Source organism: Ochotona princeps, chromosome 19 (assembly GCF_030435755.1).
Source record: "Ochotona princeps isolate mOchPri1 chromosome 19, mOchPri1.hap1, whole genome shotgun sequence".
NCBI classification, from domain to species: domain Eukaryota; kingdom Metazoa; phylum Chordata; class Mammalia; order Lagomorpha; family Ochotonidae; genus Ochotona; species Ochotona princeps.
In genome coordinates, this window is record NC_080850.1 from 10,524,713 (window position 1) to 10,540,504 (window position 15,792).

Genomic DNA, 15,792 nt, shown 5'->3' on the forward strand with positions numbered 1-15,792 from the left:
ATAGTGAGAAATCCATTTGACCTGCACCTTAAAATCCTCCACTTGCCACAAGTTTGGAACCTTTTTAATGATGAACCGCTCTGACTGGTAGTCACCTTTGCGCCTCCTGTTGCTTCTCTTTACAAATTGAAAAGAAACTTGCAAACCATTCTGGTACAGGGTGCACAGGCAATAGAGTGAAATGGCAAGAACAGACAACTAACAACAATCACAAATGATGCTGAGTAAAAACATATAAGCAGACCATCTCCAGCTCTCCGAGGATTTAGGATCAAACAATACAATTGTGAAACAGAAAATATGTTGAGATATGAGGAATGGAGGTAGAGATGAGTTATGGAGGTGGATATGAGCAGGTCCTGGAAAATATGTACCTGCGAGCCAAAGGGCATGCTGTGATCAGACCGCAGAGTTGAGTGATTGGAGCTGCAGGGATACAGGGTGTTAGAGGGAGGCCTCAGTACAGTCATGCAGAGAGCTAGGTCAGCTTGCTTGTCAGATTCCAAGCGAGGAAGGATAGTGAGTTGGATTTATGATAGTGGTATCTATCATTCATTCAACACATCATCCAGTGGCTGCTATGTTACAGCCTACTTTAGCTGTTGAGAAAAGAACTTCGATGGCAAATGGTGAGACAGGTTCTACTATAGCTTACATTTTAGAGGGGGCATGAAGTGTGAAAGTTACTGGTTGAGATGTCCACATCCTAAATCTAAGTGCTTGGGTTTGAGTCTCGGGTGTATCTGCTAACTGCAGGCATTGCCACTGCACACGCAAGGAAGCAGTGGTGAAAGTTCAATGAATTGGGTTCCGGTCACCCATCTGGGAGACCTGGATTGAGCTCCAACCTCTGGCTTATGCTTGGCTGAGCCATTTCTATTGTAAACATTTGGCCTGCCAAATCTGTTTTTGAATGCCTTTCTTCTAATTGGAGGGAAGCGATAGAAAAAAATAGTAAACCTGTATTTTATAAAACTAGTCCAGTTCTATAGGATGGTGAGTTTCAGAGAAAAGAGTGGCCAAGTGGGAGTCCAGAATGAAACACCAGGGAAGGCAGATCCTGTGGAAGTTAAGGCAATAAAACCAAGTATATGCTGGTGAGAGTAAGCCAGGCTTGATGCAAACAGGAAGGAGGCTGATGTACTTAACAAAAAGAAAGTCACTATGAGAGCAGTGAAGTTGGAGGAGCAAAGCAAAAGTAAAGTTAGAGGAACAAGGCATTTCCAGTTGGAGAGGAATTTGGGTGTTGCTGGAGGACTTCTGTGAAAGCACATTATGTGACTGGAATAAGACTGTCAAATATCGCTCTGGCCCAGTCACATCATGTGACAGAGACACAGACACAAGAGTTTACAATGCCCTACATTGGAAAGAGGGCGTAGAAGCTGGAGGAATAAAAGGCAGAGTCAACCCATGGGAGACTGTGGAGTAACCAGGAGGGTCCCTGGTAAAGGGACCAATTGAGAAGTTTAAGAAAATAACAAATGAAGAGAACACTGTGAATCTCTGTCCCAGTAAATCAGTCTATGTGATACTATTGATGAGGGAAGGTAAGAAGTTGATAGGAACAATAAGGCTGGGACGTTATGACATTGCCTCCTGTAACTTCAGACATGGATGTGAACAGTAACAAACTAAGCCCGGATTCAGAATGAATTCAAGAAAATGAATGCCACTGTGATGCCTGTTGGGAAATGGGTACGGTTTTAAGACACAGCACCAGAGGAATACGGACAAAAACAAGCAATGAAAAGTGTAACCACTTCTGCTTTTCTAGGCTTCCCGTGCCTCCAATTTTTCTCTTCTACCTTCCTGTTTTACACAATTGCCAGAACTGATTTCGTCTAAAAAAAACGTAACATTTCTTCCTCAAGATTAAACTAGTAATGTATGCAATACAGGATTAAATTTGTCTATCTCCCAAAGCTCATCTTTAATGCATCTGACCCATGAGATGATATTTGATTGCCCATGCAGAATGCTCGTCTGTCTGGAGATTACACAAATATGTTGGTTGCAGCTACACACACACACAATCTTTACACTTTTGGCTTATGTATTGTTGTTTTTGCTGTGAAAATGCAAAACACACTGAAAAGAATCACTAAATATCTGGACAGAAACAATAAGAGAAAAGACAACATAAATAACAGTGGACCAGAAGCAACATTAATAATGATAGAATCACCACCACAAAACTAATCATTAATATGTGTATTTCCTGAGTGTCAGGCACAGTGTTTTAATGTTTTAAAGAGTCACTTCACTTACTATGTCATCACTCTTTGGGGCTAGTAGAACTATGCCCCAATGTAAGAGACATAGAAGCTGAATCAGAAAAACACGTCATATCTGTTAGTACACATGACCAATAGGTATAGAACATGCATACCACAGGAGTGGAAGTTCAACTTCTCCCTAGGTTTACTGGGTCTTCTCCATCTAAAACAGAGACACAATCCAGTGTGTGGATTGGTAACTTAGAAAAAATTATTTTAGAAAGATAAGACACATCTCCTTTATTATCAACTTTGTTAGAGGTCCTCTGGGTGGTGGCAGGGGATGTCTTCAAAGTGCCATGACCTGGGACAAACCTTCGAAGCCTACTTATGAGAGTGGTTCATTTAATTATTGGAATCCAACCTGCATATATACCTAGGACATGGAGAGAAATGGTAAAGCCAACAGTCTGAAAAGAGGGAACAAAATAAAAGCAACTATCAGACAGTCACCAGGAGAGGACTTTGGAGGCAACTGTGTTAAGGATCCCACAGAACAGCACAATGACAAGCTACTGAGTTTTGTCAATTACCTATTGCTCAATGAAAAGCAATTTCTTTTCTAATTATGGGTGAGCTATTTTTTTTGGTCATATTCCCCTACAAGGTCACTCCTTACAATCCTGCACTTATTCATTTCAGAAAAATTTTGGAAAACAGTTGAGATTAAGACTGATGGGTGCTATTTTAAACTATATTCCAAAGAGAGAAGTTGAAATGACCGAGAAAGAACATCCTTTGGTTATTTGACAGGTAGTGGGTTGTAGTATAAAGGAATTAAGCTCTAGGCCAAAATTAAGTCTTAGAAAGCATGCCAGCTTTACAACCATTTCTAAAGCTATGAAACCAGGTTCTGTTAGCACAAGAATACTGCGTTTCTAAAGAAATTCCATTTCACTGCCTCTGCATTAGGATGCTAGTCAGTGAAGAGCTTGCTTGTTTTTTTTTTGTTGTTGTTGCTGTTATTGTTAAAGTAGTTACATTTTAACATTTCTTCTTCTTCTTAGACTGTCTCTTCATACCTTCATGTAGTTATAGCCATCTTTAGGCTAGCCACTTTGCCCAATTTTTCCCACTTTGCTACTTGCTAAAGAACCTACATGTCCCCCTACAAGCCAGTGAATGACTGCCACACAACTCCAATTGACATTCAACTTGTCCTACCCAACGTATCCAACCTGAACATAAAGCCTCTTACTCCTGAAGCTTTCAGATTCATCTTCCTCAAGCAGACAATAAGCTTTCTCAATCCATAATTTTTACTTATTAATAAGCAAAAGAAAATCACATTTTCAATATTTTTGATATTTCGTTACCTATGTATTCAAATGTATGTTGACTCAACAGCTGCATTCAGAAGCAACACGAAACACGTGTTTCTGAAATTCTTATTTATTGTTTATAACCACATTCAATGTTCTGCTTGTACAACTGTTTTGAACTCAATTAAATAACAGGCTTGGGGCATAGAGCCTGGCAATTAAGATATTAGTTAAGATGCTCCTGCTCCACATCACAGTCTCTGGATTCCACTCCTGCTAGAGACGACCCTGGGAGGCGGCAGTGATGCTCACACCAGGGGGATCCTTGGACTGAATTCAAGCTCCTGGCTTCTGGCACCTACTGTTGTCAGCATTAGGAAGCCAGCCAAGAGATAGGAGCATTTTCCCTGTTTCTCTTCCTTGTCATCACAAAATACCTAAATATTTGTAAGATTCACTAAGAAATATGTAAACCTTTGTATTCAGGATGAGTACTTAATCAGAATACAGGGTTATGCAAGTAGCAAACGTTTGACAAACATGTTCTGAAATAAGTGAAAATTATTCTACACTGGTACAATGGAACAGAATATGGGATTAGAAAACTATAAAATAGATAATGATCTTTATTGCAGCATCTGTCAAATGTGTGGTCTTAAGCAAGTCACTTTAACTCCTCTGGGCTCCCATTTACAAACTTAAAAACTAAGAGAAACTGATAATATAATTCCTACCTATTATAAAGTTATAATATACAGTAACAATGAAATAGCGTCCAAATATTTTCTTTTCAAAAGATGATATTTTTACATTTGCATATTTTCCACATACAATGTAGAAACCTATGTTCTCCACTTTGGGGATACACTTGAAGAAGACTGTTACTTGGTTGAGAGAATGAGTAAGAGCCCCCCAAAAATAAAAAATAAAAATAAAAAAGACTCAAAGCAATATGACCAAACAAGCCTCCTAACACAAGGGTTCAAAGCAATATTAATAGAACTCAAAATCAGAAATAAACCAACAATTTATCAATAGATAGAACAATAAGCAAATATCAGCCTCACGAATAAAAACAAAAATGAATAAGACAAGTAAATATCAAAACCATGTTGCATTAAAAGCATTAGACTCAGAAAAGTACATTATATGTTTCCACTTGGATGAACTCCAGAAAAGAAAACTTTAGTCTACATCATCAGGCAAACAGGTAAGTAGTGACTGCTGCCTAAGAAAAAATATTGGGGAAATGACTGTGACTAGATACATAAGACCTCTTAGAGTGGTTGAAATGGTCTGCATGTTGACTATCATGGCAATCACAAGATATATGTGTGTATAAAAATGAAACTCAAATCCATCGTAAATAAGTGGATTTTACTGTAAATTAGTTTGACTAAATTCTTTTAAAAGCTAAATTTATCTGAAATCAATCTGTGACTTGATTGTAAGTCCTACAGAGAAATGAAGGTCACCTTGTGGATTATGTGTGATCTTATTTAATATACGGGGAAAAGACTCTCTTCTTCCTTGTGAGAAAAACTGAGGATATCAACCAGTAAGACTGCTTTTATTGCCAATATGTAAATTTGTGCAGGGGCCTTTAAGATCAAATGCATCTGCCCAAAGCAGATGCATTACTCTTCTATTATGGAAAAGATGAAAATGCTTTTGGTCAGGATTAAGGGAAAATATTGCTAATACATCAAAAGTAGCAGTATCTATTTATGGGCCAGATTTCAAAAGTCAGCATGATGACCAAGCCCACCACATTATGAAACTCATATTTCAATCCAGACTCTCAAAAATCAGCCAAAAATGACAACTGTACAGATTTTGCACTCTTCAATTATTTCTTTTCAGAGCCAGAACACAAACATTTTTTGCATTTAATTAAGTATTGCAATTCCAGATTATCTTTGATTAATGAAGAGCGATACAGTGCATAGCTAGAATTATGTGATTATTTCACAATTGATCTTTAATTATTCCATCTGATAATAATTTCACTAATTTTTCATAATGTTCTCATCTAGCTTCTTATAAATGAGCTGTAACAATTAATAATTTTCATTAATTTTCCTTGAAAGTGAATTGAAGTCTGTGATAGATCTCTTAACCTTCAAAAATGTTGTTTTTAAATTTTAATTAAAGGATCGGCTATACCATCATATGGAAAAGCTGCTTGATTTCTTCATATTTAGCAACTCAAGGAGATAGTCAAATATTTCTGTCTTTTTGTTCAGTTCAACGGCTAGTGCTTATAGATCCTAGTTTAACCTGCCTCTTAACTATAAATTTTTGTATCTTGTCTTCAATGTGGGAATCTTGATGGTTTGTATGAACTTGAGAAATCTGTACACGAGTACAGCTTACCTACTAAACCTTCAATGAACTATTTTAATGGTAAAAAGAAGTGGTAAGCTAGAGCTCTCATTAGGAAATATATAGGTCTTCAAAAAGTTCAAAAAAGATGGAACTAAAGCCAAGTGTTTTAGTGAGAAAAAATTCTGAAATTCATACTTTCTTTATCATGTGTTTTTTCCATAATGTTACTAGGAATAGTGTTAGATGAAGTCACACAAGCTAATACTCAGCTTCATGTTCTTTGAGAATATTAGTGGAGGAGAAACATTTCTCTGGCAGTTAGACACAGAAAACAGGCAGACATGAATGTCTAGTGTTCACGTCAAAGAAAGCCAAGTTAACCAGTAATCCTGAAAAGGCACAGGAAGTGATGGGGGTCAAGAGAAGGAAGAGCTTCACAAAGAAACGTACTATGTACAAAACATGACAATTATTGTCAATATTTACTCTGTCACTTAACTCTCACAATAGACCCTTGATGCTCTAACAGGGCATCAAATCAGACACCGAGGTCATGGTGCTAAATGAGGGTCAGGGGCCAGACTTCAACCGGCTGTTACATGATCTGATGCACCCTTTTAAAATCACTATACATACTTAACGTGCATCCTAGTGCCTGATTCATGGTGTGTGTTCAGTCAATGGAATTGTCCTGCAGCTTCTAGGTTCCTCATGGCTGCCATCACCTGGTTGTGCAGCTGGAGATTTGTCTATGCATGGATGTGGCCTAGGTGGAGATCAGTAAGGTGACCCTGATACAGTTTGGCAACAGAATCTAATCTCCTAGCAGCCTGGATTTTTGGAAACTGAACTGTTGGAGATCATGAGCAGACACAGCAGGACTAATGACTATCCATGAACTTACACCTTTTTTCCAGAGTTTCATGCTAATTATATTTGGAGGGCATGGCTTTTAAAGTTTTTGGAAAATATATTGCCATTAATGTTAAGAAACTCGAGTTATTTTTAAATACAGTAATATGTCACTCAAAGTAAAAATATCTAATATGCATCAACATGTTCACAGTACCAGGCACTGGATTGTGTCATCGAAGTAAATTTCAAAAAACTGTAAGGTGTTATTATCTCCACTTTTTAATGAAGATCTCTGACATTTAGAGCATATGAGGTTCTTGTGAAAATCACACAATGACAAAATGGTAAAACCAGCACTGGAATTGTAAAACTTACTCCAGGAATAATTTATATATTTCACTCAGGATAATTTATTTGAATAGCAATATATTGGCTTAATAGGCACTGAAATTTGTTGTGGAGCACTATATTTTTGCAGATGGTTCATACACCACTTTAGGAAGCCAACGCTTACAAATTGGTAATTGTTCTGGATCAGAACCCTTTCTGAAGTCACTGAGTACCTTGCAGCCATCCTTAACACAGAACACTGGGTGACAGGTTTATATTTTCTTGAAAACATAAGGTTTTCATTATCCCCATCAGTCATGGTTCTGTTTCACAGGTGCAAGACCCAGTGGGTTGTAGGTTAAATGAATGGAATCCTATACCAAGAATTTATTTACCTGAAAAATCCTTTAGAATGAGCTGTCTTTATTTAGAATATCTGAATTTTTCTTTTAAAAAGTGGAAAAAAGGGTGTTCATATATTAGATTTCAGGAAAGCTGTAACAGCTCACTTTCACAAAATGTATTAGGGAATCAAAGCTCAAAATACTAATCCAACTAGCAATTTTCTCCTCTATTTGAAAATGACCTTATTGTGTGATACCATTTTGTCTTTGTCTTTTGTCTTGTCAACAAGAGACAGAGCCTGGTGTAATGTTCCTGCCTTAGAAACAAAAGAATTAGCATCATCCCTTATAAATCTATACCTACAGATCTGACTCACCTACCTTGTACACACTAATGAGAATGCAACCCAGCACCTTTCTGATAGCTATTTTTTTTATTTGCTTTATTTTATTTAAAATATTCAGGCATAGGAATTCCTCCCTGTCTAACCCCCACCCAATCTACTTCTCCCCCTCCTTTATTCCCTGTGTTTGTAGCATAGTAGTCTATCAGGTATAGTCTTGACTCCAATTATCTGTTCTTCATGTGGGTCATGACACTGCCAGCATACGTAATGGTAAAAAGCTTAATAGTTTGTTGTCTAGGTTTATTCAAAAGTTTCACTGGGAACCTACTTTTATTCAGTAATTGAGATGCAATCTGTCAATTTTTGTTGAATCCTGGTGCTATGATCTCTATTATATCCTTCATTGGTGAGGTTACAAGCATGTTTGTTTGCATTTATTTTTTTAATTTAAAACCTTTTTATTTTCTAAGTTATACTTAACAAAATAAAACTTTTTTTGATGATTTTTACATTGGTAATTAGGGTGCAAGGGTCAAGGGCTACAGGAAGGTTGGTGAGACCATTATTTCCACAATCTCTTTTTTCCCTTTCTGTATCTGGGGAAAGGGGGTAGATAAAGGGAAAAGCAACACCCAACCTCCCAACTGCCTCTGCATCCTGGGATGGGGGACAGCCACCCAATATCACCCCAGGGTTCCTCATGTGGGATATGATCTGAGGGTCATGCTCAAGAGGTTTTGATAGTTCAGCAGTTCTGAAATACTGCCAATCTCGTGACTCCAAGCACAATGAAATCTCTCCAGATTCCACCTTAAAGTCTGTTTGCCCAGATATTCACTACCAACACTTTGCTGTGGCAGTTGGTCAATTTGATCTGTCCTCCACTCTCCATCATGGTACCAGGTACCCCCTGCAGGTTCCAATGTACTGCCATATCCTCCATGTGTGCCTGGATATGCTGTCCACTGCCCCCTCTAAGCAACTGAGGAGGCCCAGTTCTGACACATGTACTCCATGGTCAGACCATGGAACCTGTGTTCTCTGCATGGTTGGGGTTCTGAGTCCTGAAGTTCAGTTGCAGGGATCCCCAAAGAAACTTCATTTGAGGTGACCTGATTCTTGTATGTGCTTGTCAATACAGGATCCAGCACAATCCATCACCCCAATCAGCTTATGTACATGCTGGTGGCTGCAACTGCTGGGTCAATTCTGTGTCCAGCCCTGTCTTCTACACAAACCAATGGGTGTTACAGTCTAGCCCAATCCTGCCCAGCATACACTCAGCCTTCATACAAACCAGTGAGAGCTGCAGACTATGTGGAGAGACCTACAATAACCCCCGCTAGGCCTGCCACCTGTCCTAGTTCCTGTGCCTGCTAATATGCACAGCAGACTAGTCCAGTCTACCCTTTATCCCCTTCAGCTTTCAAACTTGTCAATGAGTGTTGAAGCATATTTCGACCTGACCAGCCCAGTATTCAGCCCACACACGTGCTGGCAGGTGCCACGCTTTCTAGTCATGCCTAACGCAGTCCCGGTTTTCATGCTCACCAGTGGGAGCGGCAACCCAGAGGGAGGTGCCCACAGTTTCCCTACTGGGCCACTCCCACTCCCGGATCTTGTATTCAGTTGGTTCTGCAGTTTGACTTGACAGAATTTGTCCCCTGTGCCAGCATCTGCCAGCCCAGACAGGGCCGAACAAACCTTATGTCACTGGCAAGTGTTTATCTTTATATTTTGTTTCATATTTTTAATGGAGTTTGTCTTAATGGAGTTTTAATCAAAAGATACTTCAAATCCTGCATAGTGTCAATAATCATAAATTGATAGCATCCAGCTATGTATGCTCACAATTTTAACAAAAACTCATGAATAATTAAAAAAATTAAGGATCAAACAACAGAATTGTTTGAGCAATAAAGTTATACAGGGACTACCAATGCCCCCATTAAGATTCTGGTGCTATAATAAGGCTGACTGTAAAGCAATATTAACAACTCATACGAAAGCCAAAAAAGAATAAATTCTATACCTCCATCTGTGCTGCTTCCTGATAAACTCTTTGTTCACAAAGTGGTTTGATTTCACTCTCCTCATATAAATCTATCACTCAGAGTCACTCATTCAGTGTACTAAAAGAAGAGCAAATTGACCAGGGACACACATTGCTAACTCACTGTTACACATTTGACATGGCAGAAAGCATTTTGGGGGGAGGTACGGAATCTAAGATGAATGATAGATTTACTAAAGTTTAATTGAACTAGATTAAACCAAACATGTGACTGTAACCATCTATTTAAACTATTCAAATACTGCGTGAGTTCAGAATTTGCTGCTCTGTAACATAGTCTGGAGGCTCTGTAAGCTGTTATTCTAACTAGTTTTCTATCGTATCTCAGGAATATCAACATTAACCGGAACCCAGTGCTCACCTAATTACTGTTATTTACACACAGGTTCATAACCCCTTTCTCATCTCTCTTTTCTAGCATTCCTTCTGTCTTTCCATTTATTTGACTTTATTTTCTCTTCTCTCTTTTATGACATGAAATAAAGTTGCTTAAAACATTTGTTTTCTGTGCAAGAAATGAATTTGAGAAAGAAACAAAGTGTAGGTTTTTAATTTACTAATGAAACTTCATTTCAGACCAGCAAATACTTAGAGTATTGTAACTTTCCAAAGTGATCTTTTAATAGTTTGTGTTACTTCTGATCTCTAGCTGTCCATACAAAACAAAGAACATATGCAAATGCCCACACACAGTCTCTTTCCTGAGCTGCTCTACATTTGCAATTGTTGCCCTGCCACTTTCCATAGGAATAGTCACATGTTTCTGTAAAACAGAATGAGCTCATAAATTCAGTCAGATAATAATACACAGCTTCATTAGGGTTGGTACTTGGACAAACAATGAATTTGAATTCATATTTTTCCTTCCAATGTCACAAAATTTTATTTTTAATTTTTTAACATGGAGAAATGCAATTTTAGGCTTGATTTAGATAAATGTTAACAAAAGCACATGATACTTTACAAATTTCAAAATTAAGTATGAGCAAAGGCATATCAAAAAAGAAAACACAGGGAGAAAACTGTGTTAGTGGTAGTTGTCTAGCACACTGCTCAGCTGAAATGAGAAGCATTTAAAACACAAAAAGCAAGACAGCCCCATGGGAATATTTTAAATTTCCAAGATCACTTACAAAGAAGAACTCGATGGTGAAACATTACAGAAACACACATTACATCCACATTGTGGACCTGGAGACACTCTGTGAAGATAGAAACATTTTCAAAGACAGATTTTCTTTGGCAAGTGGGTGAATGTAAAATTTTAGGAAGTGGAAGAGTATAAATGACTGGATCTTAATCTTTGTTTCAATATATAACTCTCATTCCAAGATACCCAATAAATATTATCAACTTAGAATCTTCTCCAGGCAGGATCCAGTCTTGCACAGTTTAGAAACGCTCCTCAGGGATTCCTAATAGACATTTCTTTTAAAAGCTGGGGCCAGTGTTGTGGTATAGCCCATAAAGCTACTACTTACGATGCAGGCATTGCAAACAGGCACAGGTCTGAACCCTAACCAGTTCACGTCTTATCTAGGTCCCTGCTAACAACATGAGGAAAGCAATGGAAGATGGCCAAAGTGTTGGGATCCCTGTCATTCACTACGGAGAACTGGATGAAGCTCCTAACTCCTGACTTTGGATTGACCCAGCACTGCCCAGTGAGACTATCCAGACAATGAACGTGTGGATGGAAGAGGTCTTTGTCTCTCACTATGAAGTTTAAAATAAATAAATAAATGTCTTTTTTTTGAAAAGAAAAAAGTCATTGATGTGGTAACATTAATTTTGCAGCTGGTATAAATACTGCTGGAAGCACAGAGAAAACAATTAAGATTCTCCACCATCCATACACTATATGTAGAGTCAACAAGAAATAGCTTCAACAAAAGAGATTCAGATCCCACTGTAACCGATTATTCTCCCTGCATTAACCGTGGGGAAGTTCACCATTTTCTGCCTCAGTTTCTGCATTTGAGAAGGAGTAGCATAAGATTACTAAGCAAATAAACTTTTTATGAATATCAGTAATTCAAGACAAGTTAAAAAGAATCTAGAATTCAGCAAACGCTGTGAATGAGAGCTAAACACATCAACACAGCCTTAAGATTTTTACACATTACTGTTGAATTCCCACATCTACTTTAGTAAAACCATATTATTCCTCATTTTACAGGGATGAGGAGATGCAGAATGGTGAGCAATTAGGCAGTTATTGAACATCATCCCTGAGTGATTAAATCATCAATGCCATGACTTACTAGTCAGTTTCCTTTGTGATAAATGCAAATTGTCTTTGGTTTGAATCATGTTGGTCACTGAAGAAATTTAGAGAAACCAAGACCTTAAAAAGTTACAGCACATTATTATTATTATTATTATTATTATTATTATTACAGTACAACTTTTTTAGCCTGCAAACTAGAATAATTCATTTTACACTCTTGAATTCTATTTTTAAAGTAATAATATTGAAACAAATGCATCTAAAAGGACTGTACTCTTTGGGCACATACAAATGTCCCTGGCATGAATATTATAAGTAATTGTGGTTGGCTGAAAGAAGAGTAGAAAGAAAAAAAATCCTGTAAGTGTAATACAACAGTATCCATCTGTGGTTAGATAAAAATCATCATTGAGCTTCCAATAGATGGGGATTTCTGTTAATACAAAAAAATGTATCAGGCCACCTGCAACCCACCTACGATGCAAACAACCATGGTTGCTGACAAAGTTCCAGAGATTGTCTTTTTATACCAGTATTACTTATCTTGGCTTTGCTATGATATTTTCCCCTTCCAGTGCAGTAACTACAAAAGGTGGCAGGTGTCCAGGTGAAATCCAGTGACAATTTTACCCTAAGAATGTATATACCAGTAGGGCATGGATTTCTTCAATCCAACGTAGAATCCAAAAGGAAATTTGATCCAGTAGAAAAAAACTGCCTATAAAAGCCATCTGCAGAATAACCACATGACACACCCAGTGGTGATTTCACAGTCGTCAATAAAACAAGCTTTCCCAAGGAGACAAATGCTTCACAAAAAAATTCTTCCACCACTTAGCATATGGGTTTGTGACTGCTAGGCAGACAATACCACAAGTTAGTACAGAGCTAAAGCTGAAAAATATTTCTCCTTTCTTGTGTCAGCTCTGAAATGCTTTGCTTTCCATCACTCTCCAAAGTTAGAGCAGCCAGAATGGTCCTAGACCTGTAACTAGTGTTGGCACTGAATGTCCTTCTCTCCAGCGATCAGGGAAACTGGATTTATTCAAAAGCATGCATACAGGTCTTGACTTTTTGTGTCACTTTAAATTTCAGCAGCTTAGTAGCTTCTCCTGCTGAAGGAGGTGGGGGAAGACAGAGAGAAGCTGCCAAGCCATGTTTTTAAGGAAGCCACTTCTCAGTCTCCCTACTCTACAATTCAAAATCCAGGCAGTGTTCCCTCTCCTTGCACAGGACTGTGGGACTGTGGGACCAGAAGGTCTTGTCTGCAGGGCAGAGCAGCAGCAGGCATTATCCTGCTGTGTGCCTTGTGGCTGTTGGGGTAGAGGAACTCACAGGCTTGGAAGGACATTTGATTGGAACCTTCTTGGCCAGGAACACACAGAAGAAAGGATGCCTCCCTGGCAGAAGGTACCAATGTCATGCTTTTCTTCCTTTTCTTCCAGGTCCCATTCTTTGGCTGTTTATCTCCTTCTAAAGAAAGAAAATTCATTCAATATTTGAAATGGAGGGAAAAAAAGAAGAGAAAAAGCAAGATCAGGGGAAAAAGAAAACATACTTGGAGTCCAGAAGTGCATGAACCACCATCTGAATGTCCACATTCAGCCTTGCCACATGCTACCTAATGAGTCAGAAGGACCTGGACTCCTAATAAACTCCAGTGAACAAAGCACGCACCCTCTGGTGAAATACTCAAAGGGGAACACAGAAGGGACGGAAAAGCTGATGTTTTGTTTTGTGTAATCTCAAAGATTTACTTTCAGATTTCTCTAAAATAAGCAGATGCAAAATCATCATATCCATCAGTGTTACTAGAATCAGAACGGACAGGACAACCTTCAACAGTGACATTACAGCAAGTAAGTAACAGAAAACAAGAGAGCACACTGCAATCCCCAACGACCTGGGAATTTTTCATCGTGCAGGAATCTTTGCTCGAGGTTGGAGGATCAGTGGTATCGTAAATACTGCCTGCTCCAGTATCCACAGCTATCAAAAAGAGGGGCTCAGGAAGACGTGTTTCATAGAGAAGCAAGCAGCAGGCACAGATAATAGCACTCCTTTCTTTAGAGGAATCACTATCTGGTTCCCATGACAAAACTTACAAATATGAGATAATCACAGAAGGAAACAAGATCATATACAATTAGGTGTCAAATTATATATGGCATTACAAGGGTTCACGGGATTAAAAGTGAAGCCAAAAAAAAAAAAAAAGCCAAAAACAAAACAATGGGCAGTGTATTTATCAGACAAGGTCCTGGCAAAGGTAGAACTTCAGTACAATCTGTAAGTTTTGACAGCATCTCCTGGAAGAAAACTTAAAGCAATGATTTTTCTCAGCTAAGAGAATGACCACAAGCAAAGAGATTATAATGGAACTGAGCTAGCTTTGAGTTAGATAAAGTAAAACTGTGTGACAAGTATGACTGGAACCCAGAGAGGAAATTTACAAAGTGTAGAATGGGGGAGGTGATCACAGCTTAAGTCAGTCTGCGTTCCTCACTTTTGTCCAGGAGTCAGTCTGAAGTAATTTAGTAATATTAACGTTAGAAGTATTGATATTATCTTTTTATTGAGTAATTCTGAAGGGACAGGCACTATGTGCATTTTATATATACCATTTCACAGATTTTTTTTTTACAGCAGCTCTGTGTGGTTGAAATCTTCAGTATATTCCCTTTAAGAAAAAAGAGTTGATGGGAATAGTATTGTGTAGCAGGTTACACCACTGCTTGGAAGGCTAATATCCCATATAAGACTGCCACTTTAATTCCTGCTACTTGAACTTCTGATTTACCATTCTGTTAACTGCCTGGGAAAAACAGAAGAAGGAGGAACAAGTGCTTGGATCCCTGCCACCAATATGAGAGTGAACTGGTTGTAGACTGGACCATCTCTGGCTGTTGTGGCCATTTGCGGAGGATGAAATAGAAGCAGATGGAAGACATTCATCTCCCTGTGCTCCCCAAACACACACACACACACACACACACACACACACATTCTTTACTGGTCCTCATCCTTCCATGTTTCATGGTTGTGCTGCCATTGACATGATTACACAATTGATCTAAAAAATATTTTTAAAAGATAAAGTGTTGAAAGCCAAAATAATTTCCAAAAATTATAAAAATTCATCCAGTGGGATGTGAATAGAAATCTGCTTCTTAACTTGCATGCCTTAGTCTCTTTACTCAGAGAGTGGACAGAAAGTGTAATCATATCTACACCTCTAGCAACTGATTAGTGAGTGTCAGCCTCGTACTCTCAAGATTGCATATAAGAAATGTGCTGTCCAGATCTACAAATCAGAGGTATATCACAAATCCAGGGTCCCCATAAAATCATGGCAGCTTGCTACTTTTTCCAACTTAAAATTTATCAAATATCATATGCCTCCACAGAGATTCTGTTTCTTTAACTTCTTCAAATACACACACATACACAGAAACACACACAAACACTAATTAAATGAAAGTCCAAAGCAAAAAATCGTATCAAATGTGTTATATGCATTTTATATATAACAGAGCCAAGACTTTATATATATGTGTGTGCATGTATATATGTGTGTGTAGAGTGTATATATATATATATATATATATATATATATATATACACATTCAGGGTGTGTGTGTGTGTGTGTATGTGTATATAGGACCAAGATTCAGATCAAAATCATTCTTTCTCCTAAATCAGGGCTGATAGACTGCATCCCAAAATCTGGCTCACAGCCAAAA